Below are 27776 nucleotides of genomic sequence, written 5' to 3'. Positions count from 1 at the left end.
ATTTGTTGTCAAAATAAATCTTTTATATATCTCACAAAATACTTTATATATCACTTCTAGTGTGAGGAATCTGTGCCTAATATTCAATAGGCAACAAATATTTTGAAGAACTATAAAAAAGTGAAGGGCACCCTCTAACTGGAGTTTAGTAAAGCTAATCACCACATAGGAGTGTGCAATGCAGGACACAACAGGGAATAGTGAGAATATATATATTTTGCAACAGGCAAGGTAAGAAATGGGTGCTTGAACTAGTGGGGCTACATTGAAATAGGAAAAGAGGGGATGGACTGGAGACATGATGAAGAATTTGACAAGTAATAATGTGATTGTGTGATGAATCCTATGAAAATAGAAAGTGGGAGGAAAACTAGAGGTTTAGAATCTGAGTTCTGAAATTAATAAAATAAGGAGGTGTTGATATTAACAAAAAATAGGAGGTAAGGAGGTACATGGCAGCATATGGTGATGTTGACGGAGTCTATGCAGAGAACCTTTGCTTTCTCAGTACCAAGCCTTACTATGTGACTTTGCAAAATTGGCTAAATGCTTTCAGCCTGTTTTCTTCTCTGAAAGATAGGAATAATAATATCCAACTCATAGACTTAGAGGATTAAATATGATAATGTTTTTTAAAAGGAGATACAAAGCACCTAGTGTTGTAGATAACACACAGTAGGCATTCACTAAACAATGGCTAATACCCTTATTGTTGCTCTGCTGCTTCTCCTGAGCATTATGAAAAACTGGGAGAATGAGGAATAGGCTTGAGAGGAATTTATACACTGAAGATGTGAGAGTTGATGAATTCGTGAAAGAAATTGCATAATTTTGAGGAGAGAACATTGGGGAATACCTCCATTTTAAGACATAGTAGGAGAGATGGGAGCCAGTGAAGGAGACAGGAGGACATATTAGTGAGGTTAGAAGAGATGAAAGATGGGGAAAAAGAAAATTCAAAGAGAGGATGGTTAACATGTCAAATGCTCCTTAGAGGACACAAAGAGTTGAGAAAAATAGTATTGATTTTAGTGGCAGAGTCAAGAAAATGCAGTTTGTCAGGAGACAGAGACCTAAAATGTATTTGTCAACATATGGGAAAGAGCTAGTTGACAAAAAGATTAAGTTTATAATGGAAAAAGGAAAATCAAAGGAATAAAATCTGAGAGGAAGAAAAAGAGGTTAGATTAAGAGCACAGGTGGAAAGATCGGCCTCTGCCAGGAGGAGAGATGTACTTTCTTCATGGAAGAAAATGGAGAAAAAAAGGGGGAAGAAAAAAATGAAGACATTGAAGGCAATGCTGCATCATGAGAGAACTCATTTAAGCTGACTTTTCAGTAAAGTAATAGGTTAGAGGTTATCCACTGAGGGGAAATGAAATGGATAAAATTAAAGACTTGAGGGGATGTTCAGTTTAGTTTTTCATTCACAGGTAAAAGGCATTTATCCAGTAAAGGACATTATTTCTCAATGTTTCTACTTTAATAATATTTTACCAAATCTATTTTTCTCCTCAAAGCATTCATTTTTCTAATATTTGGAGAAAGTTTTCAGGGAAAAGCACCTTGAATGACTGAAATGAACCATTCCCAGTCATTTTCACCTCTTAATGTCAACTCTTCATATAAAAGAGATAAATGGTGGTAGAGATGGAAGGGGTACCAAATTGCACAGCTCATTACAAAACATTCACCTTCCTATGAAATAACTATAATTCAATTTTCATAGATCTATTCTCTACATCCACTGAATGATGTCCCCTAAAAATTTATGTCTACCCAGAACCTTAGAATGTGACCTTGTTTGGATCTTTGCAGATATATTTAGTTAAGATGGGTCATTCTGGGGGCACCTGGGTGGCTCAGTCGGTTAAGGGTCTGACTTTGGCTCAGGTCATGATCTCACCATTCATGAGTTCAAGCCCCATGTCAGGCTCTGTGCGGACAGCTCAGAGCCTGGAGCTTGCTTTGGATTCTGTGTCTCCCCCTCTCTCTGCCCATCCCCTGCTCATGCTCTGTCTCTCTCTGTCTCTCAAAAACAAATAAACATTGAAAAAAATGAAAAAAAAAAAAAAAGATGGGTCATTCTGGATTAGGGTGGACCCTTAATCCAATATGACTGGTATTCTCAGAAGAAGAGAGAAATTTAGACACAGACACAAACATAGCAAGAAGACCCGAGAAGAAAGAGGTAGATAATTGATGTATGCTGTCATAAGCCAAGGAATGCCTGGGGCTCTCAGAAGATAGAAGACACAAGAAAGATCCTCCCCTACCAGCTTCTGAGGAAGCAGAGACCTGCCAACATCTTGATTTTGGACTTCTGGTGTCTAGAACTGTAAGCGAATACATTTCTGTTATTGCAAGCCACCTACTATGTGGTGCTTTGTTATGGCAATGCTAGGAAACTTATGTACCTAACAAAAAGAAATAAGGGAGCCAAGTCCTGCAACTTGGCTCAAAGGGATCATCCAAAAATCAAAAGAACTATTTTCTATCAGAACTTAGTTTTGTTGAGCCTGCATCCCTCTTCAGAAATATCAGAAAAATATTTCTTAAACTGTCTTCATAAACAAACTAATGATTTACCTGAAAGTCCTGAAAAAATGATGGGAAGTAAATATGAGGAGAAAAAAAAAAATCGTTGTAGGATCCATTATATAAAAAACTACCCAAGTGCCATTAGTCCCAGGGTTCTACACAAGAGGTCATCAAATGAAAATGATAACTAATCACTCAAAATAACCAATCAATAGAGAAAAAACAATTGCCTGAGGCCCAAATACATGTCCCTTTAAAAGGAAAGACACCCAATTAGAACACTGAGCCTGGAGCAACATACAGTAATGAAAGCAAACAAAGTGTTAGGGTTTCATCTGGAACTCCCTGATAACACATCAAAGGGAGTCATTTGTGCAAAGACTGCCAGAGGGAATGGAAAGGACAAAGGCCCACTCCTGTTTGAAGGCTGTGTGGCTGAATCTTACCACATACTTGGATTAAAAAAACCCAACCTGCGTCTTTATTCTTTGAGCCTATAAGATATCACAGGAGGAAATAAATCAAAACTTAGAGATCAAGGTCTGGCATTGTGGTGAAATTACTCTAGAGAGATGGTGAAAACATACTACAAAGAACCATCGAGCAGCAAAAGAAAAACTTTAGACCTAAGATCCTTTTTCTTGAAACAATGAAATTGCAGGGAGATAAAGGGGGGAAACTACTTATTTTTCATTTAGAGAACTACTGGAAAATATCCTGTGTTTATAAGTGCAAAATGAAAAAAAATATATAGAATGGAGTGAATAGGGGCACAGTAAGAAGTTATAGGGATATTATTTGTAAAGAACATCAAAATTTGATTTGAAAATGAACTGGAATCATTATAGATGTGTTAAAATTTGAGTAGCAAGATCAAAATTATTCTTCAGAAAGATGCTTCTTACTGCTTCTGTGAGATGGATAGTATATGGAACAGAGACTGCAGTAAAAAAAATTCAAATGAGGCAATGAGTACCCAGACTGGGTTAGGTATGTAAAAAGACCAGGACACAGAATTCAAAGTGGATTAGATAAAACAGACTTGCACTTAGATCTGCCTTCCTTCCATAAACTTTTCAGCCAAAAATTCCAATCTTTTATTCTACCACTCTCAAGTAAATTTTCCATCAATGCTTTGCCTATATTCCATTAAATTCAATAACTATTTTATTTCCCTCATCTCCATCTGGTCCTCACTTGCCTCCCTACACAAATTAATAACATAGTTCATAATTATAATCACTCATTTCCAGAACTCCCAACTCCTTACTCCTCTCTCCTCCAATTATACTCACCTGGCTAAATCCCAGTGCTCATAAAGCCCAGCTCCCCACACTCCGTCCTTGTACCTGCATAACTCAAGGATGGAGTGGATGTTCCACTCCAAGAATGAGGCTCAAGAAAAGCACAACCATGCTTACCCTTCTCCATTGTATTTCATAGTCCCTAACCTTAAGAGAACACTTGCTCAGCATTTATCCTGTCTTCCTTGCCCATTCCCTCTCCCACTCACTTAGATAATCATTCCATGTCTTCTCTGTCGTTAAACCTTCGACACCATCTCCCCTCAGCTGATGATCTTGCTTCCAATTTCTGTGAAAAGAGGGATGAGATCATTAGAGACAATTTTCAAGCTCTCATCATCATATCTGCTTTAAATCTGCCTTTCTTTTTGATGTTAGAAAAGAATGGTCCATGCTCTTCTCAAAGTCTAATGCTTCCTCTTGTCTCTAGGTCTGATACCCTCTACCTACTCAAAGACATCACTCCAACATTTATCCCTCTTCCATCTTTTTCATTATCATTTTTCCTTTCTCCTAGATTATTACTATTAGCATACAAACATATTATAACAGTTAAAAAAAAAAAAAACAAGTCTTGGTTCCATACTCTTATTCAGTTATTACCTCATTTCTTTATCCCAGACTGTTGCGAAACTTAATTTTCTGTTCTGAGCTTTCTTTTCTATTTAATCTATTTCAAGTAGGTTTTTGCTATTAACACTTATATCGGGTCACCAATTGCCCCACAATTGGTATATGCAATGGTAAATTCTCAGTCTTTATCTTAGCTATCATAAGCTTTTAATACAATTGATCACTTCCACTTTGAGACATTTTCTTTGCAAGCTTTCTAGGATGCCACTTCCTCTTGGTTCTCCTCCTATTTTTTTGGTGGTCTCTTTCCATATACCCTAATCTGTACATAGTATAGTGGTTCAGTGCTCAGTCTTCAAACCTCTTCCCTCTTCTATCTATATACCTCTAAAGGTGGTAAAATTTAGTCTCATGGCTTTAAAAATCATCAACATGGATATAACTGCCAAATGTATCTTCTTTATCCAGACCTTTATTCTGAACTCTAAACCCATATGTCCTACATTCCTGATTGTATGTCTATGACATACATCAGGAGACCAATATGTGGTCAACATACATCAAAGACCAATATGTGAGTATAGAATATTTACACTTCAGTTGGATGTATAATTGTCATTCTATAATTAACATGACAAAAGGAGTCAATTCATCAAGAAGATATAACAATTATAAGTATATATGCACCCAACATTGAAGCACCTAAATATTTAAAGTAAATATTAACAGAACTCAAAGGAGAAGTAGATAGCAATACAATAATAGTAGGGAACTTCAAGACCTTACTTTTAACACTGGATAGAGTATCCAGACATAAAAGGAAAAACCAGACCTGAATAACACTAAAGACCAAATGCACCTATATCTATATTTATACCTATTCTATATCTATATCTATATCTATATCTATATCTATATCTATATCTATATCTATAACTATCTATAGAATATGTACATTATATATATATATATATATATATATAGAATATTCCATAGAACAGCACCAGAATATGCTATCTTTCTCAAGTGCACATGAAATACTCTCCAGGATAGATCAAATGTTGGGCCACAAAGCAAGCCTTAACAAATTAAGGAAAACTGAAATCATATCAAGTACCTTTTCTGACCACAGTGGTACGAAACTAGAAATCAATAACAGGAGGAAAATGGGAAAATTCAGAAAAAATGTAGAAATTAAACAACACAGTCTTAAACAACCTAACTTTAAGCTCAAGGAATTGCAAAAAGAAAAAGCTAAGCCCAACATTAGCAGAAGGAAGGATATAATAAATATTATAGCAGAAACAAAACCAGGGAAGATGGCAGAGTAAGAGGATCCTAAGTACAACTTGGCCCTAGAAAACACCCACATCAGTGTAAACAACCCAGAAAATGACTCATGGACTGGGGAGAACAGACTCTCCACAGTTAATTTAGAAAAGAGGTCACATTTAAAATGGTGGAAAGGGAAGAGACATGTTTTGGAGCCAAAGTGACTACTGAGACTGTCCATGGGAAGGAGGAGTGCAAGGACAAAAAAGGGAGAGGAGCAGACTCCACACCAGGCACCCCAAGCACAGGGGACCTGCACTGGGGAGATGAATCCCCATAACATTTGGCTTTGAAAACTAAAGGGGGCTTCACTTCACAAGTTTTTACAATCAGTGGGACTTAACACTGGGAACATTAAAAATCAGTGTATTCTACTCTAGGAGAATAAGATGGCGATAGGATACTGAGTCCCCAACCTTAAAAAGCCAACATAACAAACAACCCTGTGGAGATGAGGCATAGAAGCTGCAGTTTAAAAAAACTCCTGGGGTGTACTGAAGGAGGCTTATTTACTAATCTCAGAACTGTGCAGGAGAAGCAGAGAGTCTAAGAAGCTTCTCCAAGAAGAAAAGAGCAGGCAGGCACCCTCCCTGCCCCTAAGCCTAGGTATCCAGATGGGAAGGAGCATGGACACTCTCTACCTAGATAGCTTCCACCCAATGCCCTGCCTCCACATTCTCCTGCATATTTGTCTCATCCAACACACCCTCCACAGGAGTCCATCCAAAGATGTGCCTCAAGCATGGCATTGTGCAGTAGCCCTGACAGTGGTCAACACGACTCCAAAGTGATTGCTTACCTGGGGAAAGGGGAAGATAACCACATAAAACAGTTCTACTGTGGCTCCAGCAGTGGGCTGAAGGCAGACATCTGGTCTGATAGCAGGCTTCACCCACTAATTAAAGCTTCTCTGGGGATAACACAGGGAGAGCATCTTGCAGTTCCATGTGACCACAGCTCTGGCAAACATCTGGTCAACCCAACTCAGGCTGAAGGAGGTCCCAGACTGATGCAGTCAGGGAGCAACACAGGGAGAAACCCTGCCCATAGCAGGCAAAGAGATCCATTGCAGACAAATGGATTGACAGCAAACACAGCTCAGCCACTATAGTAGAGTGCCTGCAACACACATGGGAGACACCCACCCCTGAAAGCCACAAGTCCTGGTGAATGGGGAACATTGCACTGCAGGCCACTACAGGACCTCTTCTTCATAAGGCCACTACTTTTCAAGCAGGAGACATAGCTGACTTTCCTAATACATAGAATCAGACACAGAGAGTTAGACAAAATGAGAAGACAGGAATATGTCCCAAATGAAAAGATAGGACAAAATCACAGCAAGAAAGTGAAACAAAACAGAGATAAGTAATATGCCTGATAGAGAATTTAAAGTTAATGGTCATGAAGATACTCAGTGGAATTGAGAAAAGAGTGGAGAACCTCAGTGAGACTCTCAACAAAGAGATAAAAAACAAAACAGTACCAGAGCACCTGGGTGGCTCAGTTGGTTAAGCACCCGACTTCTGCTCAGGTCATGATCTCACTGTTCTTGGGTTTGAGCCACCTGCACTGGGCTGTAGGCTGATAGCTCAGAGCCTAGAGCCTCCTTCAGATTCTGTGTCTGCCTCTCTCTCTGCCCTTTCCCTGCTCATTCTCTGTCTTTCTCTGTCTCTCAAAAATAAACAAACATAAAAAAAAACCTTCTTAAACAAAAAAGAACCATTCTTGCTGCCATCTTGCATCTCCATGTGTGTGCACCTACTCTCAGCTAGTCTGCCTAAGTAAGACATGTCCTGTTTCCAAAATATAAATATACTCTCAAAAATAAATTAAATGTGTACACTTACCTTCCTTTCAAAAACATAAATAAAAGGATATAAAGTATGACACCATATACCTAAAATAAAGGGGCAAAAATTTAGTACTTTGAGAATGGGTTCAAACCTAAGCAACCATCAACTTAATACAGACATCTGTATACATACAACATTATATATAAATGCAATGGTAACCACAAATCAAAAACTGGTAATAGGTAAGCAAAAAAATAAATAAATAGAAAGGAATTCAAGGAATTCTTTATCACTGAGGAAAGCTAGCAAACCACAAGAGAAGACAGCAAGAGAAGAAAAGTACAGAGGAGAAATAAAAATAACCAAAAAATTTCAGTAAGTACATACCTATCAATAATTACTTTGAATGAAAATGGACTAAATGCTCCAATAAAAAGACATAGGGTGACTGAGTGGATAAAAAACTAAGGACCCATCTATATGCTGCCCATAGGAGACACTTTTCAGACCTAAAGACACATGCAGATTGAAAGTTAAGGGATGAAAAACATTTTCATACAAATGGATGTCAAAAGAAAACCTGAGTAGCAATATTTATATTGTACAAAGTAGACTTTAAAACAAAGACTGTAACAAGAAACAAAGAAGGACACTACATAATCATAAAGGGAACAATCCAACAAGAATATATAACAATTGTATGTATGAATAGTTCTTTCTTCTTTTATGATTGACTAATATTCCATTATACAGATATAACACAATTTGTTCTATCCATTTACCTGGTCATGGATATTTGGATTGTTTCCAATTTGAGGCTTTATAAATAAAGCTTCTATGAACATTTGTGTATGAGTCTTTGCTTGAACATATGTTTTATTTCTCTAGGGTAAATATTTAGGAGTACAATGGCTGGGTCATATAGTAGTTGTAAGATTGACATTTTAAGAAACTGCCAAACTATCTTCCAAAATGTTGGCACCGTTTTTCGTTCCCACTAGCAGTGTATAAGATTTCCATTCTCCACAATCCTGCCAGTCTTGGTATGGTCAGTCTTTTTAATGTTGGCTATTCTCAGAGGTATATATTGGTATCTTGTAGTTTTTATTGACATATCCCTAATGACTTTGAATATTTGAGAAAGGGTGTTTAGCATCTTTTCATGTGCTTATTTGACATTTATATATCTTTTTTAATAGAGTGTCTATTCAAAGTTTTTGCCCATTTATTTATTGGAGTATCTGTTTTCTTCTTATTGACCTTTGTGAGATTTTCTATATTCTGGATATAAATCTAGAAATAATTAGGTTGCAGGAAACAAGACACAAAAATACACATTGTATATTCCATTCACATAAAATTACAAGAAAAGAAAATGATTCATACTGGCAAAATATCAGTAGTTGCCTGAGAATGGGGTAAGGTGATGTGGAGAGAAAGGATGGAGAGAGATAGATGGTAGCATTACCAAGGGGGCACAAAGAAGGTTTTTAAGATGATGGATATGTTCATTATCTTGACTAGTATTGGATTCACAGGTACATACATATATCCAAAGTTATTAAATCATATACTTTAAATATGCAGCATATTGTATGTCAACCATATCTCAATATTTTACACATATTTTTAAAAAAGATATAAAAATTGTAAATATTTATGCACTGAACATGCAAGCACCTACATACATAGTGTAGCTGTTAACAAACATATAGGAAATAATCAATAGTAACACAATGATAGTAGGGAACTTTAAAACCATACTTACATCAATGGATAGATCATCCAAGAGAAAATCAACAAGGACACACTGGCTTTGAATGACATATTGGACCAGATGAATCTAACAGATATTCTCAGAAGATTCCATCCTAAAACAGTGCAGTACACATTCTTTCCAAGCGCACATGGGAAATTCTCCAGAATTGATCATATGTTAGGCCACAAAACAAATCTCAACAAGTTCAGAAAGAATGATGTCACACTATGCATCTTTTCTGATCACAACACTATGAACATAGAAATCAGCCAAAATAAAAAAAAATCTGGAAAGAGCAAAAATACATGGAGGTTAAATAACATGCTACTAAACAATGAATGGGTCAGCCAAGAAATCAAAGAGGAAATTAAAAATATATGGAGACAAAAAAAAAAAAAAAAAAAAAGAGGTTAGAGTGGGAGAGAGCCAAAGCATAAGAGACTGTTAAAAACTGAGAACAAACAGAGGGTTGATGGGGGGTGGGAGGGAGGGCAGGGCGGGAGGGAGGGCAGGGTGGGTGATGGGTATTGAGGAGGGCACCTTTTGGGATGAGCACTGGGTGTTGTATGGAAACCAATTTGACAGTAAATTTCATATATTAAAAAATAAAAAAAATTAAAAAAAAATATATGGAGACAAATGAAAATGAAAAGACAATGGTCAAAATCTTTGTGATGCGACAAAGGCTGTTCTATGAAGGAAAAATATACTAATAGAGGCCTACCTCCAGAAACAAGAAAAATCTCAGAAAAATGCCTAACCTTACACCTAATGGAGCTAGAAAAAGAAGATTAAACGAAACCCCAAAACAGTAGAAGGAAGGAAATAATAAAGATCAGAGCAGAAATAAATGAAATATAAAAAAACAAACAGAAAAGAAAGTAATAGAACATATTGATCAAACCAAAAACTGTTTCTTTGAAAATATCAACAAAATTGATAAACCTTTAACCTGACTCATTGAGAGAGAGAAAGAGAGAGGACTCATATAAACAAAATCAGAAATGAAGAAAAACAACAACTAATACCACAAAAATACAAATGATTATAAGAGAATATTATGAAAAATCATATGCCAACAAACTGGACAACCTAGAAGAAATGGATAAATTCCTAGAAATATAAACTCTCCAAACTGAATCAGGAATAAATAGAAAAATTGAACAGACTGATTACCAGCAATTAAATTGAATCAGTAATCAAAAAACTCCCAACAAACAAAAGTCCAGGACCAGACAGCTTCACAGATGAATTCTACCAAACATTTAAAGTAGAGGTAATACCTACTCTTCTCAAACTATTCCAAAAATTAGAAGAGGAAGCACATTTCCAAATTCATTCCATGAGGCCATTACTCTAATACCAAAACCAGATAAAGACACTACAAAAAAAGAACTGTAGGCCAATATCTCTGATGAACACAGATTCAAAAATTCTCATTAAAACATTAACAAACTGAACCCAACAATACATTAAAAAAATCATTCATCATGATCAACTGCAATTTATTCCTGGGATGCAAGTGTGTTCAATATTCACAAATCAATCAACATAATACATCACATCAAGAGAAAGGATAAAAACTATATTATCTTTTCAACAGATGCAGAAAAAGCATTTGACAAAGTACATCTATTCATGATAAAAATCCCCAATAAAGTAAGTTTAGAGAAAACATACCTCAAAATAGTAAAACTGTATATGAAAAACCCACAACCAACATTAACTTCAATGGTGAAAAACTGAGAGCTTTTGCCCTAAAATAGGGAACAAGACAGGGGTGTCCACTCTCACTACTTTTATTCAACATAATACTAGAAGTCCTAGTCACAGCAATCAGACAAGAAAAATGAATAAAAGGCACCAAATAGGTAAGGAAGAAGTAAAATTTTCACTATTTGCAGATGACATGATACAATATATAGAAAATGCTAAAGACCACCAAAAAAACTACTAAAACAGATTGAATTCAGTAAAGTTGCAGGATAGAAAGTCAATATACAGAAGTCTATTGCATTTCTATATACTAATAATGAAGTGGCAGGAATAGAAATTAAGAAAACATCCCATTTACAATTGCACCAAAAATAATAAAACATTTAGGAATAAACATAAATAAGGAGAAGACCTATACTCTGAAAACTATAAATGAATGATGAAAGAAATCTAAGATGACACAAACAAAATGGAAAGATATTCCATGCTCATGGATTGGAAGAACAAATATTGTTAAAATTTCTATGGTACGCAAAGCAATCTTCAGATATAATGCAATACCTATCAAAATGCCAACAGCATTTTTCACAGAACCAGAACAAATAATCCTAAAATTTGTATGGAACCACAAAAGACCCTGAATAGTCAAAGCTATGTTGACAAAGAAGAACACAACGGGAAGTATCACAAACCCAGATTTCAAGATATACTACAAATCTGTAGTAATCAGATCAGTATGGTACTGGCACAAAAATACATACATAGATAAATAGAACAGAATAGAAAGCCCAGAAATAAACCCACAACTATATGGTCAATTAATTTGTGACAAAGGAGGCAAGACTATGCAATGGGAAAAAGACAGTCTCTTCAGTAAATCGTGTTGAGAAAATTGGACAGCTACAAGCAAAAGAACAAAACTGAACCACTTTCTTATGCTATACACAAAAATATAATCTAAATATATCTAGGACCTAACATGAGACCTGAAAACATAAAAATCCTAAAAGATAGCACAGGCAGTAATTTCTCTGACATTGGCCACAGCAACATTTTTCTAGATATGTCTCCTAGGGCAAGGGAAACAAAAGCAAAAATAAACTATTGGGACTATACCAAATTAAAAAGCTTCCACACATCAAAAGAATCAACAAAACAAAAAGACAACTTACTGAATGGGGAAGATACTTGCAAATGATATATACAATAAGGGGTTAATATGAAAAATATATAGATAACTTATTTAAAATATAATCCAACTAAAAATGGGCAGAAGACCTGAACAGACATTTCTCCAAAGAAGACATACAGATGAACGACAGACACAGGAAAAGATGTTAACATCAGTCACCATCAGGGAAAGATAAATCAAAACCACAATGATATACTACTTTATACCTGTCAGAATGGCTAAAATCAAAAACACAAGAAACGAGTGTTGACAAGGATGTGGAGAAAAAGAAATCCTCATGCACCATTAGTGGGAATGCAAACTGGTATAGCCACTGTGATAAACAGTATGGAGTTTTCTCAAAAAGTTAAAAATAGAATAACCATATGATCCAGTAATTCCACTATTGATCCAGTAATTCCACTATTGGGTAAATATTTACCCAAAGTATTTACCCAAAGAAAATGAAAACACTAATTACAAAGGATATATGCACCCCTATGTTTATTTCAGCATTATTTTCAGTAGCCAAAATATGGAAGCAACCAAACTGTCCATCAATAGATTAATGGATACAGAAAATGTGGTAAATGAATACAATGGAATATTACTCAGCCATAAAAAGGAATGAAATATTGCCATTTGCCACAATATGGATGGTTCTAGAGGGTATAATGCTAAGTGAAATAAGTCAGTAAGAGAAAGACAAATATCCTATGATTTCACTCATACATGAAATTTAAGAACCAAAACAAATGAAAAAAAAAAACAAAAACAAAACAAAACGGACAAACCAAGAAACGGACTCTTAACTACAGAACAAATTGATGGTTACCAGAGGGGATGTGGGTGTGTGAATGGGTGAAACAGGTGACGGGTAATAAGAGTAAACTTGTGATGAGCACTGAGGAATGTTCAGAATTGTCAAATCACTACATTGGACACCTGAAACTAATATAACACTTTATGTTAATTTTATGAAACTAAAAAAAAATTAATTAATTTTAAAAAGATTATACCAGAAATTAATAAAATAGAGACAAGACAATAAAAAAATCAATACTAGAGTTTGGTTTTTAAAAAAGATAAACAAATTAACAAACTTTTAGCTATACTAACCAAGAAAAAAAATTCTCAAACACATTTTAAATGAAAGAAAAGACATTAAAATTGACATCACAGAAATACCAAGTATAGAGGATACTATGAGTCATTATACACCAACAAACTGGATAATCTAGAAAAAAAAATTAATAAATTTGTAGCATACAGCCTACCAAGACTGAATCATGAAGAAATAGAAGTTTGAACAGACCTACCAACTAGTAAGGAGATTAAATCAGTAGTAAAACAAAACAAAATAAAACGAAACCCAGAACCAGATGATTTCATTGGTAAACTCTATCAAACACTTCAAAAGGGATTAATGCTGGGGCACCTGGGTGTCTCAGTCAGTTAAGCATCTGACTCTTGATTTCAGCTCAGGTCATGATCTCATGGTTGGTGGGTTTGAGCCCTGCATCCGGCTCTGCACTGATAGCATGGAGCCTGCTTGGGATTGTCCCTCTACCTCTCTCTCCTCCTCCCCTCTCTCTCTCTCAAACAAAAACAAACAAAAATGAGCAAAGGGCCTGAATAGATATTTTCCCAAGGAAGACATACAAATGTCCAACAGGTACATGAAAAGATACTCAACATCCCTAATCATCTAAGAAATGCAAATCAAAACCACAATGAGATATCACCTCACACCTATTAGAATGCTTTTATCAAAAAGACAAGAAGTAAGAAGGCTATTGAGGGTGTGAGGAGAAAAATGAACTCTTGTACAGTAATGGTGAAAATGTAAATTGGTGTAGCCTCTATGCAAGACAGTATAGAAGTCCATATATATATATATAATTATCATATGATTCAGCAATCCCACTTCTGAATATATATCTGAAGGAAAAGATCACTATCTTGAAGAGATTTCTGCACTCCATGTCCATCATTATTCCCTATATCCAAGATATGAAAACAACCTAAGTGTCCATAAACAGAGGAATGGATAAAGAAGATATCACACACACACACACACACTGGAATTTTATTCATCCATAAAAAAGAAGGAAATCCTGCCATTTACAACATAAGTGAAACTTGAGAGCATTATGCTGAGTGACAGAAGTCAGAAAAAAGACAAATACTATATGACCTCACTTATATGTATACTCTAAAAAAAAAAAAAAAAAAAAAAAAAAGGAGGAACTCATAGAAACTGAGTAGAATGGTGGTTTCCAGGGACTAGGGAATGATAGAAATGGAGAGACGATGGTCAAAGGGTACAAACTTCCAGCTATAAGCTGAGTAAGTTCTGGGTATTTAACAGCATGGTGACTATAACTAACAATACTGAGTTATACATTTGAAAGTTGCTTTAAGTATTGATGTTAAATTTTCTCACTACATTTACAAAAAAATTATAGCTATATGAAGTGATGGATGTGTTAATTTATTATGGTAATTATTTCACAATATATACATGTATTAAATCACCTTACATATCTTACACATACACAATGTTATGTCAATTATACATCAATAAAGCTGTAGGAAAATAAAAAACTAAAAATAAACTTAACATGACCAAAACAATTTTTTAGCTCTTCCCACCTCTACTCCAAGATTTCTGCAATCTTTTTCATCAATTCTTCTTATGGCTCTGACCAAGAACTTGGGAATCATCCTTGGCATTTCTCTTTCTCCCACACCCTTCATCCAGTTCATTACCAAACTCTTTTGTTTAATGTTCAATATATATCACTATTTCTACCCCTTGGTCCAAGCCACCGTTATTTCTCTCCAAGATTATTCCAAGACCTTACTAACCAGTCTCCCTGATTCTACCATTCTTCTCCTACACTCTGCTTTCCACATGTCAGCCAGAACTGTGCTTTCAAATATGTCAGATCATATCACAGTAAGGACAGGATCTGGGAGGGTTGTGAGATCTTACCTACCAGCAAGCTAATAAAATAGCCTGCTAGAGTTTCACAGATACTGACAGAGGCCCAAAGCTGGGTCAGAGACAAAAGACAATTTGTAGTAATAACAGTAGTCATTGTAACATTGTTGCATAAGTTCCCTAAGCCCCAGTTATCACAGGTTGATGTGATGAGGGCCAGGTATTGCCAGTATATGCACTGGGCTGTGCTATAGGAATCAGAAAGCCTTGATGTTATATAACTGGTTGGCAATAAACCTGCCTATCTTCCTCTCCCAAGAAAGATAGCTCTATTATCCTACAATATAAACAAACCTGTTACAGGAAAGGAAATAACTCTATCTTCCAAGGCTGCTTGCCATGCAAACATCCTTAAAAAGACAGTTCAAAGCAACTTATCTGTCAATGCCTTTGAAGATTTGCAGAAATGTGAGGGGCCCATGGAGACAATCACTTCTCTGCTTAAAACCCTGTAATGGCTTTTCATCTCGTTCGAAGTAAAAGCCAAATTCTCTGTAATAGTCTACAAAGAGCTATTTGGTATTGCCCTCTGCTATCTCTTAGATCTCAACCCTTACCACCCACATTTTTACCCACTCAGCTTTGCAGTTTCTTAAAGATGCCATGTGTACTCCCACCTAAACTTATGCTTGAAATACTATTCTTCCAGATATCTGCTGTTGTCACTCCTTTAGTTGTATCTTGTCTAATGTCACCTTATCCAAGACACTCTTCTAGACCACTCTATATAAAAGAAGTAATTATAAAATAATACCCCCTAGTACTTCCTATCCCCCTTTATCCTGCTTTATATTCCTTCATTGTTAATCAACACCTGACACCATATCTATTTGCTTGCTTTTGGTTTACAGTCAAATGCATCTCGTCAATATGAAAGTCCCACTGGGGAATTTGGAATAGTGTCTGGCACATAGTACCTGAGAGGAAGAAGAAAATAAAGCAAGAGAGAGGTAAGGAGAAAAGGAAAGAGGCAGGGAGGAAAAGAAGGAAGAATAGCAAAGGAGGAAGGAGGGTGGAAGTAAAGGAGGAAAGAGAGAGGTCAAAAATTATTCTAAGGTAGTTAGTCTGAGGAAGTATGAGGAGGGTAGCACCAAGGACTGAGAACTTGGTCATAATTCATTCTTTTTTTAAAAAGATCATTTAAAATTTTTTTCAAGGTCAAATATCAGTTGTTAAAATTTATTGAAATGTTCTGCTTTATGCCACTATTTCTCATTTACTGTGTCCTCATATGGCAGAGAGAAAGAGAGGGTATGGTCTTTGGTGTCTCTTCTTATAATCCCATCATGAAGGCTCCACCTGATGACCTCACCTAAACCTAATTATGTTTCAAAGTCTCCATCTCAAATACCAACACATTGGGAGTTAGGGCCTCAAAATGTGAATTGTGATGGGCATGGGAGGATACAAAATTCAGTCCATAGCAACCCTTAGTATGAACAACACAAAGAAGATAAAAGTTCCTTCTTAAGTCCCGTCCAGGTGACTTAAGTCACCCACATTCTACCTTCTAACCTGGTTCATTTTCCCTAGAGGCCTATAGACTAGGGTGACCAGGAGGATTTGGGTTACATCTCTTAGAAACATCTCAAACCAAAATGGACTCCTTAAAATTTTCACCTAAAATGAATAATCACAACCTCAACTTGGATCTGTTTTTTAATTCTTAAGATATAAACATAAGGCATCCAGTACAACCTCCTTCCTCCCTGAATTCACTTCCAGGAAAGGAGCTTCCTTTCCATGCTGGAAGGCAATAGATGCTTAGGCCTGGGGCTCACTCCACCTGTCAATGATCAGAATTGTACTACATGCTACTTATCTCTATGAGATATTGTTGGGGGGAGGGATGGTGAAAATGATTAATATTTGAAACAGAAGCTGCTTAATTTTTGTCACCTATGTCCTGTAAATATAATCTGACTGAAATTTTCTGGTACTATGTTTCTTCTTGCTGTTCTTGTATATTCACTATAATACAATATATAAGAATTATCAAATGAAGATAAATGATTGTAATTAAAAATTGCAAATCAGGGGCGCCTGGGTGGCGCAGTCGGTTAAGCGTCCGACTTCAGCCAGGTCACGATCTCGCGGTCCGTGAGTTCGAGCCCCGCGTCAGGCTCTGGGCTGATGGCTCGGAGCCTGGAGCCTGTTTCCGATTCTGTGTCTCCCTCTCTCTCTGCCCCTCCCCCGTTCATGCTCTGTCTCTCTCTGTCCCAAAAATAAATAAAAAAAAATGTTAAAAAAAAAAATTGCAAATCATATCTGGCTTTAAAATATTTATTGATCTAATAAACAATTCCTTTTTTTAATTTTTTAATGTTTATTTTTTTTGAAGGATGGAGAGAGAGAGAGACAGAGTGTGAGCGGGAGAGGGGCAAAGAGAGAGGGAGACACAGAATCCAAAGCAGGCTCCGGGCTCTGAGTTGTCAGCACAGACACCAATGCAGGGCTTGAACTCACCTTTCAAACCATGAGATCATGACCTGAGCCAAAGTCGGACTTTTAACCTACTGAGCCACCCAGGCACCCCTGATAAACAATTCTTAATTTATTTAATTTACAAAATAATTCTGTTTTCTAACACTTGACTCAAAAAAAACTGCTTCCCTCAAAAAGCTGCCCATAGAAACATACAAGGCAATGTAATTTGTAAAAAATATGTTAAGTCTTGCTAGCGTTTGGGAAAATTAAAATTAAAATGAGTCCCTACTTTTGGACATCAAATTAACATAGATGTTTCTAAATAATTTTTATTGTTAGCAAGGACACGGTGGGAGTATTAAATTGGAGTAATCTTTCTGCAAAGAGATTAAATACCTAAGTAAATAAATAAATATCAAAGACCATGAAATATCAAATAAATAAATATTAAAGGCTCTTGACTCGTCAATTACCATTACTCACTGTATCCTAACAAAATAAAGATGCATACAAAGATTTAGCACCATTATTTACCATCTTGAACATTTAGATACCATCCAAAATTCAACAATATGGAATCAATTAAATAAATATGGTATATTTCTACAATAAAACACCACAAGTGTTTTAGGTAAACATGGAATGGCATGCAAAGATGTACTTCATCTATTGTTAAGTGAAAAACTGTTACCAAACAGTATGTATAATGTATAGTTTGACTCAGAGAAAGAAGGAAAGAAAAACTCCATGCTCAAAATGGACCTCTCAGGTGTGCTATATTTTTCCCTTTGTTTTTGCTTATCTGTTTCCTAAGTCTTCACTAATGATAAATGCTTTTGTACAAACAGGAATGTCTGCTCTTTATTCTACTTCTCAATATTAAAACTCACTGACTTCTACACATTTATAAATACAATTTGCAATGTTTTAGCTGATACATATCCCTGCACACATGTTTTGGTTTCACACATACATACTTTCTTGACTCATAAATTCTCATGTGAATGTATAAGTTCCAAAAGGTCAAGAACAATTACATCTAATTCTTTAAACCTCATGGTGCCTAAGAAAGTTATACACAGAAAAATTACACAAATTACTATTTATTGAATACATGAATCAGAAATATGTGATGGAAAAGGTATAAAAATTAAAAGTAGATAAAATGTGTCTAAATTGCTGTTGTCTATACTCTAAATATGTTTGATTAATATTTCCCAAGTCAAACATTCATCTCTTTTCCCACAAATACCGTCTCTGCTTCAAAGCTATTATTATTTGAGACTCTGTCTTTTCCTCAAGGTCTCAGTTCAAACTTTTGTTCAAAATAGCATCACCAGAGTTATGAGCCCTGACACTGGGTTGACCTGCCTGCCAACTTTATCATTACTTAAAAATCATGGTCAGTGCAGAGCCTGGGTGGCTCAGCTGGTTGAGTGACCAACTTCAGCTCAGGTCATGATCTCACAGTTCGTGAATTCGAGCCCTGCTTTGGGCTCTGTGTTGACAGTTCAGAGCCTGGAGCCTCCTTTGGATTCTGTGTCTCCTTCTCCCTCAGCTCCTCCCCTGCTTGTGCTCTGTCTCTCAAAAATAAATAAACATTTGAAAAAAATTAAAAAAGGAAAATCATGGACAAATGCACCTATTACACTTCTGGAAATTTTTGTGTATAGATACGTTATAAAAGATACACATTCAGCATTCTTTATAAAGCAAAACACTGGCAATAATTTAAATATTTATTAACAGATGCATGAGTAGATTATATGCCATGAATATAATAGAATATATGACACCTTTTTTAATTTTAATTTTATTTCTTTATTTTTTTTAAATTTACATCCAAATTAGTTAGCATATAGTGCAACAATGATTTCAGGAGTAGATTCCTTAGTGCCCCTTACCCATTTAGCCCATCCCCCCTCTCACAACCTCTCCAGTAACCCTCAGTTTGTTCTCCATATTTATGAGTCTCTTCTGTTTTGTCCCCCTCCCTGTTTTTACATTATTTTTGTTTCCCCTCCCTTATGTTCATCTGTTTTGTCTCTTAAAGTCCGCACATGAGTGAAGTCATATGATATTTGTCTTTCTCTGACTAATTTCACTTAGCATAATACCCTCCAGTTCCATCCACGTAGTTGCAAATGGCAAGATTTCATTCTTTTTTATTGCTGAGTAATACTCCATTGTCTGTGTGTGTGTGTGTGTGTGTGTATGTATATATATATATATATATATATATATATATATATATATATATATACCACATCTTCTGTATCCATTCGTCAATCAATGGGCATTTGGGCTCTTTCCATACTTTGCCTATTGTTGATAGTGCTGCTATAAACATGGGGGTGCATGTGTCCCTTTGAAACAGCACACCTGTATCCCTTGGATAAATGCCTAGTAGTGCAATTGCTGGGTCATAGCATAGTTCTATTTTTAGTTTTTGAGGAACCTCCGTACTGTTTTCCAGAGTGGCTGCATCAGCTTCATTCCCACCAACAATGCAAAAGAGATCCTCTTTCTCTGCATCCTCGCCAACACCTGTTGTTGCCTGAGTTGTTAATGTTAGCCATTCTTACAAGTGTGAGGTGGTATCTCATGGTGGTTTTGATTTTCATTTCCCTCATGATGAGTGAAGTTGAGCATTTCTTCATGTGTTGGTTGGCCATGTGGATGTCTTCTTTGGAGACATGTCTATTCATGTCTTTTGCCCATTTCTTCACTGGATTATTTGATTTTTGGGTGTTGAGTTTGAGAAGTTCTTTATAGATTTTGGATACTAACATTTATCTGATATGTCATTTGCAAATATCTTCTCCCATTCCGCCGGTTGCCTTTTAGTTTTCCTGATTGTTTCCTTCGCTGTGCAGAAGCTTTTTATTTTGATGAGGTCCCAGTAGTTCATTTTTGCTTTTGTTTCACTTGCCTCCAAAGATGTGTTGAGTAAGAAGTTGCTGCGGGCAAGATCAAAGAGGTTTTTGCCTGCTTTCTCCTCAAGCATTTTGATGGCTTCCTGTCTTACATTGAGTTCTTTCATCCATTTTGAGGTTATTTTTGTGTATGGTGTAAGAAAGGGGTCCAGGTTCATTCTTCTGCATGTCGCTGTCCAGTTTTCCCCAGCACCACTTGCTGAAGAGACTGTCTTTATTCCATTGGATATTCTTTTCTGCTTTGTCAAAGATTAGTTGGCCATACGTTTGTGGGTCCATTTCTGGGTTCTCTATTCAGTTCCATTGATCTGAGTGTCTGTTCTTGTGCCCGTACCATAGTGTCTTGATGGGTTACAGCTTTGTAGTATAGCTTGAAGTCTGGGAATGTGATGCCTCCTGCTTTGGTTTTCTTTTTCAAGATTGCTTTGGCTATTCAGGGTCTTTTCTGGTTCCATACAAATTTTAGGATTACTTGTCCTAGCTCTGTGAAGAATGCTGGTGTTATTTTGATAGGAATTGCATTGCCTATGTAGACTGCTTTGGGTAGTACTGACATTTTAACAATATTTGTTCTTCCTATCCAGGAGCATGGAATCTTTTTTCTTTCTTTTTTTTTTTTGTGTGTGTCTTGTTCAATTTCTTACATAAGCTTTCTATAGTTTTCAGGGTATAGATTTTTCACCTCTTTGGTTAGATTTATTCCTAGGTATTTTATGGTTTTTGGTGCAACTGTAAATGGGATTTATTCCTTGATTTCTCTTTCTGTTGCTTCATTGTTGGTGTATAAGAATGCAACCGATTTCTGTGCATTGATTTTATATCCTGCAACTTTGCTGAATTCATGAATCAATTCTAGCAGTTTTTTGGTGGAATCTTTTGGGTTTTCCATATAGACTATCATGTCATCTGTGAAGAGTGAAAGTTTGAACTCCTCTTGGACGATTTGGAAGCCTTTTATTTCTTTGTGTTGTCTGATTGCAGAGGCTAAGACTTCCAATACTATGTTGAATAACAGTGGTGAGAGTGGACATGCCTGTCTTGTTCTTGACCTTAGGGGCAAAGCTCTCAGTTTTTCCCAATTTAGGATAATATTAGCGTTGGTCATTCCTATATGGCTTTTATGATCTCTAGGTATGCTCTTTTCTTGAGGGTTTTTATGAAGAAAGGATGCTGTATTTTGTCAAATGGTTTCTCTGCATCTATTGAGAGGATCATATGGTTCTTGTCCTTTCTTTTATTGATGTGGTGAATCACATTAATTGTTTTGCAGATATTGAATCAGCCCTGCATCCCAGGTATAAATCCCATGAGGTTGTGGTGAATAATTTTTTTAATGTATTGTTGGATCCGGTTGGCTAATACCTTGTTGAGGATTTTTGCACCCATGTTCATCAGGGAAATTGGTCCAGAGTTCTCCTTTTTTAGTGGGGTCTCTGTCTGGTTTTGGAATCAAGGTAACACTGGCTTCATAGAAAGAGTTTGGAAGTTTTCCTTCCATTTCTATTTTTTGGAACAGCTTCAAGAGAATAGGTGTTAATTTTTCCTTAAATGTTTGGCATAATTCCTCTGGAAAGCCATCTGTCCTGGACTCTTGTTTTTTGGCAGATTTTTGATGACTAATTCAATTTCCTTACTGGTTATCGGTCTGTTCAAATTTTCTATTTCTTCCTGTTTCAGTTCTGGTAGTGTATATGTTTCTAGGAATTTGTCCATTTCTTCCAGATTGCCCATTTTATTGGCATATAATTGCTCATAATAGTCTCTTATTATTGTTTTTATTTCTGCTGTGTTGGTTGTGATCTCTCCTCTTTCATTCATGATTTTATTTATTTGGGTCCTTTCCTTTCCTTTTTGATCAAACTGGCCAGTGGTTTATCAATTTTTTTTTAATTCTTTCAAAGAACCAGCTCTGGTTTCATTGATCTGTTCTACTGTTTTGTTTTGTTTTTGTTGTTTTTGGTTTCAATAGCATTAATTTCTGCTCTAATCTTTATTATTTCCTGTCTTCTGCTGTTTTGGGGTTTTATTTGCTGTTCTTTTTCCAGCTCCTTAAGGCGTAAGGTTAGGTTGTATATCTGAGATCTTTCTTCCTTCTTTAGGAAGCCCTGGATTGCTATACTTTCCTCTTATAACCGCCTTTGCTGTGTCCCAGAGGTTTTGGGTTGTGGTGTTATCATTTTCACTGCCTTCCATATACTTTTTAATTTCCTTTTTAATTTCTTGGTTAGCCCATTCATTCTTTAGTAGGATGTTCTTCAGTCTCCAAGTATTTGTTGCCTTTCCAAATTTTTTCTTGTGGTTGATTTCAAGTTTCATAGCGCTGTGGTCTGAAAATATGCACGGTATGATCTCTATCTTTTTGTACTTGTTTAGGGCTGATTTGTGTCCCAGGATATGATTTATTCTGGAGAACATTCCATGTGCAATGGAGAAGAATGTATATTCTGCTGATTCAGGATGCAATGTTCTGAATATATCTGTTAAGTCTATCTGGTCCAGTGTGTCATTCAAAGCCATTGTTTCCTTGTTGATTTTTTGATTAGATGATCTGTCCATTGCTGTGAGTGGGTTGTTGAAGTCTCCTATTATTATGGTATTACTATCGATGAGTTTCTGTATGTTTGTGATTAATTGATTTATATTTTTGGGTGCTTTCACATTTGACACATAAATGTTTACAATTGTGAGGTATTCTTGGTGGATCACCCCTTGATTATGACAGAATGCCCTTCTGCATCTCTTGATACAGACTTTATTTTAAAGTCTAGATTGTCTCATTATAAGCATGGCTTCTCCAGCTTTCTTTTGTTGACCATTAGAATGATAGATGGTTCTCCATCCCCTTATTTTCAATCTTAAGGTGTCTTTAGGTCTAAAGTGGGTCTCTTGTAAACATCATATAGATGGATCTTATTTTCTTATCCATTCTGTTACCCCATGTCTTTTGATTGGAGCACTGAGTCCATTGACATTAGAGTGAGTACTGAAAGATATGAATTTATTGCCATTATAATGCGTGTAGAGTTGGAGTTTCTGGTGGTGTTCTCTGGTCCTTTCTAATCTTTGTTGCTTTTGATATTTATTTATTTATTTATTCATTTATTTATTTATTTATTTATTTATTTATGTTTTCATCTTTTCTCCCCTCAGAGAGTCCCCCTTAAAATTTCTTGCAGGGCTAGTTTAGTGGTCACAAACTCCTTTAATTTTTGTTTGTCTGGGAAACTTTTTATCTCTCCTTCTATTTTGAATGACAGCCTTGCTGGATAAAGAATTCTTGGCTGCATATTTTTCTGATTCAGCACATTGAATATATCCTGTCACTCCTTTCTGGCTTGCCAAGTTTCTGTGGTTAGGACTGCTGCAAACCTGATCTATCTTCCCTTGTATGTTTGGGACTTTTTTTCCCTTGCTGCTTTCATGATTCTCTCCTTGACTGAGTATTTTGTGAATTTGACTATGATATGCCTTGTTGATGGTCGGTTTTTGTCAAATCTAATGGGGTTCCTCTGTGCTTCCTGGATTTAGTGTGTCTTTCCCCAGGTTAGGAAAGTTTTCCACTATGATTTGCTCACATAACCCTTCTACCCCTATTTCTCTCTCTTCCTCTTCTGGGACCCCTATATTCTGATGTTGTTCCTTTTTAATGAGTCACTGATTTCTCTAATTCTTAAACTTCTCTTCTGCCTTAATCTCCCTCTTTTTTTCTGATTCATCATTCTCCATATGTTTGTCCTCTATTTCGATGATTCTCTGTTCTGCCTCATCCATCCTTGCCACTGTGGCATCCATCCATGATTGCAGCTCAGTTATAACATTTTTTATTTCGTCCTGACTAGTTTTTACGTCTTTTATCTCTGCAGAAAGGGATTCTAATCTATTTTTGACTCCAGCTAGTATTCTTATTATCGTGATTCTAAATTCTGGTTCAGAAATCTTGCTTGTATCTGTATTGGTTAAATCCCTGGCTTTTGTTTCTTCCTGCTCTTTCTTTTGGGGTGAATTCCTTCATTTCATCATTTTGAAGTGAGAAAAGGAATTAATAAGGTAGAAAAATTAAAATTAAAAAAATTAAAATTAAAAAAATTAAAATTAAAAAAATTAAAATTAAAAAATTAAAAACACACACACAAAAAAAAATCAAATAAATGATGCTAGATCCTAGGTGTGTTTTGGTCTGGATGTTGAGTGTGGTTTGATAGATTAGAGAAAAAAGGGGGGGAGGAAATCATTTGAGAATTTAAAAATTGAATACACTGTAGTAGACTAAAATGAAATGATGGGAGTAAAATAGAATTTGAAAAAATTTACATAAAAGTAAAGAATATAGTAGACAAAAATTAAAGAAAAATATTTTTAACAGAAACTAAACATAAAAATGAATTTTTTCTCTTTCTGTATTCAAGAAACAGAAAATAAATGAAAAATAGAAAAAAGAAACTAAAAGGATATTGTTTGAAAATTTGAAAAAGTGAATACACTGTAGTAGACTAAAATAAAATGATAGAAGTAAAATAGAATTCGAAAAAATACATAAAAGTAAAAAATATACTAAAAATATTAAAGAAAAATATTTTTAATAGAAACTGAATATAAAAATGAATTTTTTCTCTTTATGTATTCAAGAAAAAGAAAATAAATGAAAAAGAGAAAAAATAAAGATTAAAACAAGGAAATTGTTTGAAAATTTGAAAAAGTGAATACACTGAAGTCGACTAAAATAAAATGATGGAAGTAAAATAGAATTTGAAAAAATTTATACAAAAGTTAAAAATACAGTAAAAAATTAAAGAAAAATATTTTTAATAAAAATTGAAAATAAAAATGAATTTTCTCTCTCTCTGTATTCAAGAAAAAGAAAAGAAATGAAAAAGAGAAAAAAAAGAAAGAAAGAAAGAAAGAAAGAAAATTGAATAGATGGACTTGCTAACAGATTGAAATAGGTCTGAAATTATTTAGTTTTCCCCTAGAAGTCAGACTATGAGGGCTTTATAGTCCATAAACAAAGTAGGCGGTGAGACTCTTGAAGTGAGGTTCTTGAAGAGCAAAGTTGGCCCATTTGGGCGGAGCTTAGTGTAATGGCTCCGTTCTCCACTAGATGGCTCTGCTAGCCTACTGGGGTGGAGTGTTGTGGCGCTCGTAGGTGCATATGCGCATACGCGGGAGCGGTGAAAATGGTGTCACCCAGCTACCCAGTCTCTAGTATTGGAACTCCGTTCTCCCTCATCAGCCATCGCACACCCGTCCTCTGTCTTCAGCTTTCATTCACTCCCCACTTTTTCACTGTCCATGACCAAACCCCAGGCAGTACCTCTCTCCTGAGTTTTGTCTCAGATGTGGCTGTTTTCCGCAGGGCCTTACTTCTGAAGGACTGTGGCTTTGACCCGTTCCACCCCTCTGCAGGAGGGTCTTACCGAGCAATGGCCGAATGAGCAATGGCCGAATGTCAGCTGTACCAAGGAACACTTGCTGGACCCTGTTGCTGCGGTGCCCTGAGACTTCAGCCAGGTGCCAGCCCGCTCCAGAAAAAGTTTGCGAAATAGTGTAGCAACAGCTTTTCAGGGATTATGGGAAATCACAACACACATCTGGCACCAGGCTTCACCCTTAACGACCTTGTTCCAGCACCAGCAAATGTGGCCGTTTTCTGGGGTCTGCTGGGACCAGGGTGCTTCAACAGTCTCTACCAAATGTTCTTACAATAGTGGAACTGCTTTTTCCCTGTGTGGCCCGAGAATCTCCTGGACCCCACTCTGTTCCTGGAGATTCACCCTTCCCACCAGAGCACCGCCAGGTATCGAGCTGCGGGGTTGCAGACTTTGCACTCCCCTTGTTTACAGTATTAATGGAATTTAAACCCTCTCCTTTCTCCTTTCACCCTTTTTAGTTTAGTCCCTGTAGCTGTTTCCAATTTTCCACTTTCTCTCCAGCTGCTTTTGGGGAGGGGTGCTTTTCCCATATTACCCCCCTGCCCCGTCTCCATCCTCTCTCCACCCGCAAAAGCACCTCCCTTCTCGCAGCCTCTCGCTCCCCAAGTTCACCTCTCCATGTCACATACCTGCTGAATTCTGTGGTTCAGGTCATGCAGATTGTTGTGTTAATCCTCAAATCAGTTTTCCAGGTGTGCAAGATGGTTTAGTGTTGGTCTAGCTGTATTTCATGGACGTGACACACACAAAAAACTTCCATGCTGTTCTGCCATCTTGGCTCCTCCTCGAATATATGACACCTTAAAAAACAGTAAGGCAACTTTTTTATATGTACTGTTATGGAGCTAATATTGTTAAGTGAAAAGAAGCAGAGTACTATAGAATTGTATTTATAAGATAGTATTGTGTTTATGTACAGTATAAATATGTGTATAGTATCATTAAAGAATATACATACCTCTGGCAAAGAGGAACTACACAACCAGAGTACGAGTTGAAAAAGAGATTTGTTTTTCAAAATAAATGCTTTTGGACCTTTTGAATTCTGGATCTGGTGCATGAATTTCCTTTTTAATAAATTCATAAACTTGGAACTTAATGTTTTATTAATTCTTAGGGATCATTCTATTTTGTGAGGAATAGTCCTTGTGTGGTGATTTTTTAAAGATTTTTTTTATTATTTTTTATTTCATTATTTTATTTTAAGCTTTTATTTACTATTTTTAGTAAATACTATTTTTATTTACTATTTTATTATTTTATTTTAAGTTTTTATTTACTATTTTAAGTTTTTATTTAAGTTTTATTTAAATGCCAGTTAGTTAACATACAGTGTAACATTAGTTTCAGGTGTACAATATAGTGTTTCAACACTTCCATACAACACCTGGTGCTCATCACAAGTGCCCTTCTTAATCCCCATCCATTTACCCAATCCACCTCCCATTACCCAATCCACCTCCCCTTTGGTAACCATCAGCTTGTTCTCTATAGTTAAGAGTCTATTTCCTGGTTTGCTGCTCTCTCTTTTTACACTTTGCTCATTTGTTTTGTTTCTTAAATTCCAAATATGAGTGAAATCATATGGTATTTGTCTTTCTCTGACTTATTTCACTTAGCATAATACACTCTCATTCCATTCATGTGGTTGCAAATGGCAAGATTTCATTCTTTTTTGATGGATGAATAATAAATATTCCAGTGTGTGTGTGTGTGTGTGTGTGTGTGTGTGTGTGTGTGTGTGTTCATTCGTCAGTAGATGGACATGGGCTGTTTCCATAATTT

The 27776-nt window shown here is 36.0% G+C and overlaps 1 long non-coding RNA gene across 1 annotated transcript; it reads right to left on the bottom strand.

Moving 5' to 3' along the window:
• Nucleotides 1-3722: 3722 nt before the first annotated feature.
• Nucleotides 3723-26779, bottom strand: LOC128776536 (uncharacterized). The gene is made up of 3 exons (XR_008421661.1): nt 26621-26779; nt 7595-7650; nt 3723-4124 (listed from the first exon to the last, which is right to left on the bottom strand). It is a non-coding gene; the product is annotated as an uncharacterized LOC128776536 (long non-coding RNA).
• Nucleotides 26780-27776: the final 997 nt, after the last annotated feature.

This window comes from Panthera pardus, unplaced genomic scaffold (genome assembly GCF_024362965.1).
Source record: "Panthera pardus isolate Hobbes unplaced genomic scaffold, ASM2436296v1 HiC_scaffold_13, whole genome shotgun sequence".
In the NCBI taxonomy this organism is placed as follows: Eukaryota; Metazoa; Chordata; class Mammalia; order Carnivora; family Felidae; genus Panthera; species Panthera pardus.
This window is presented reverse-complemented; position numbering and strand designations above follow the sequence as displayed.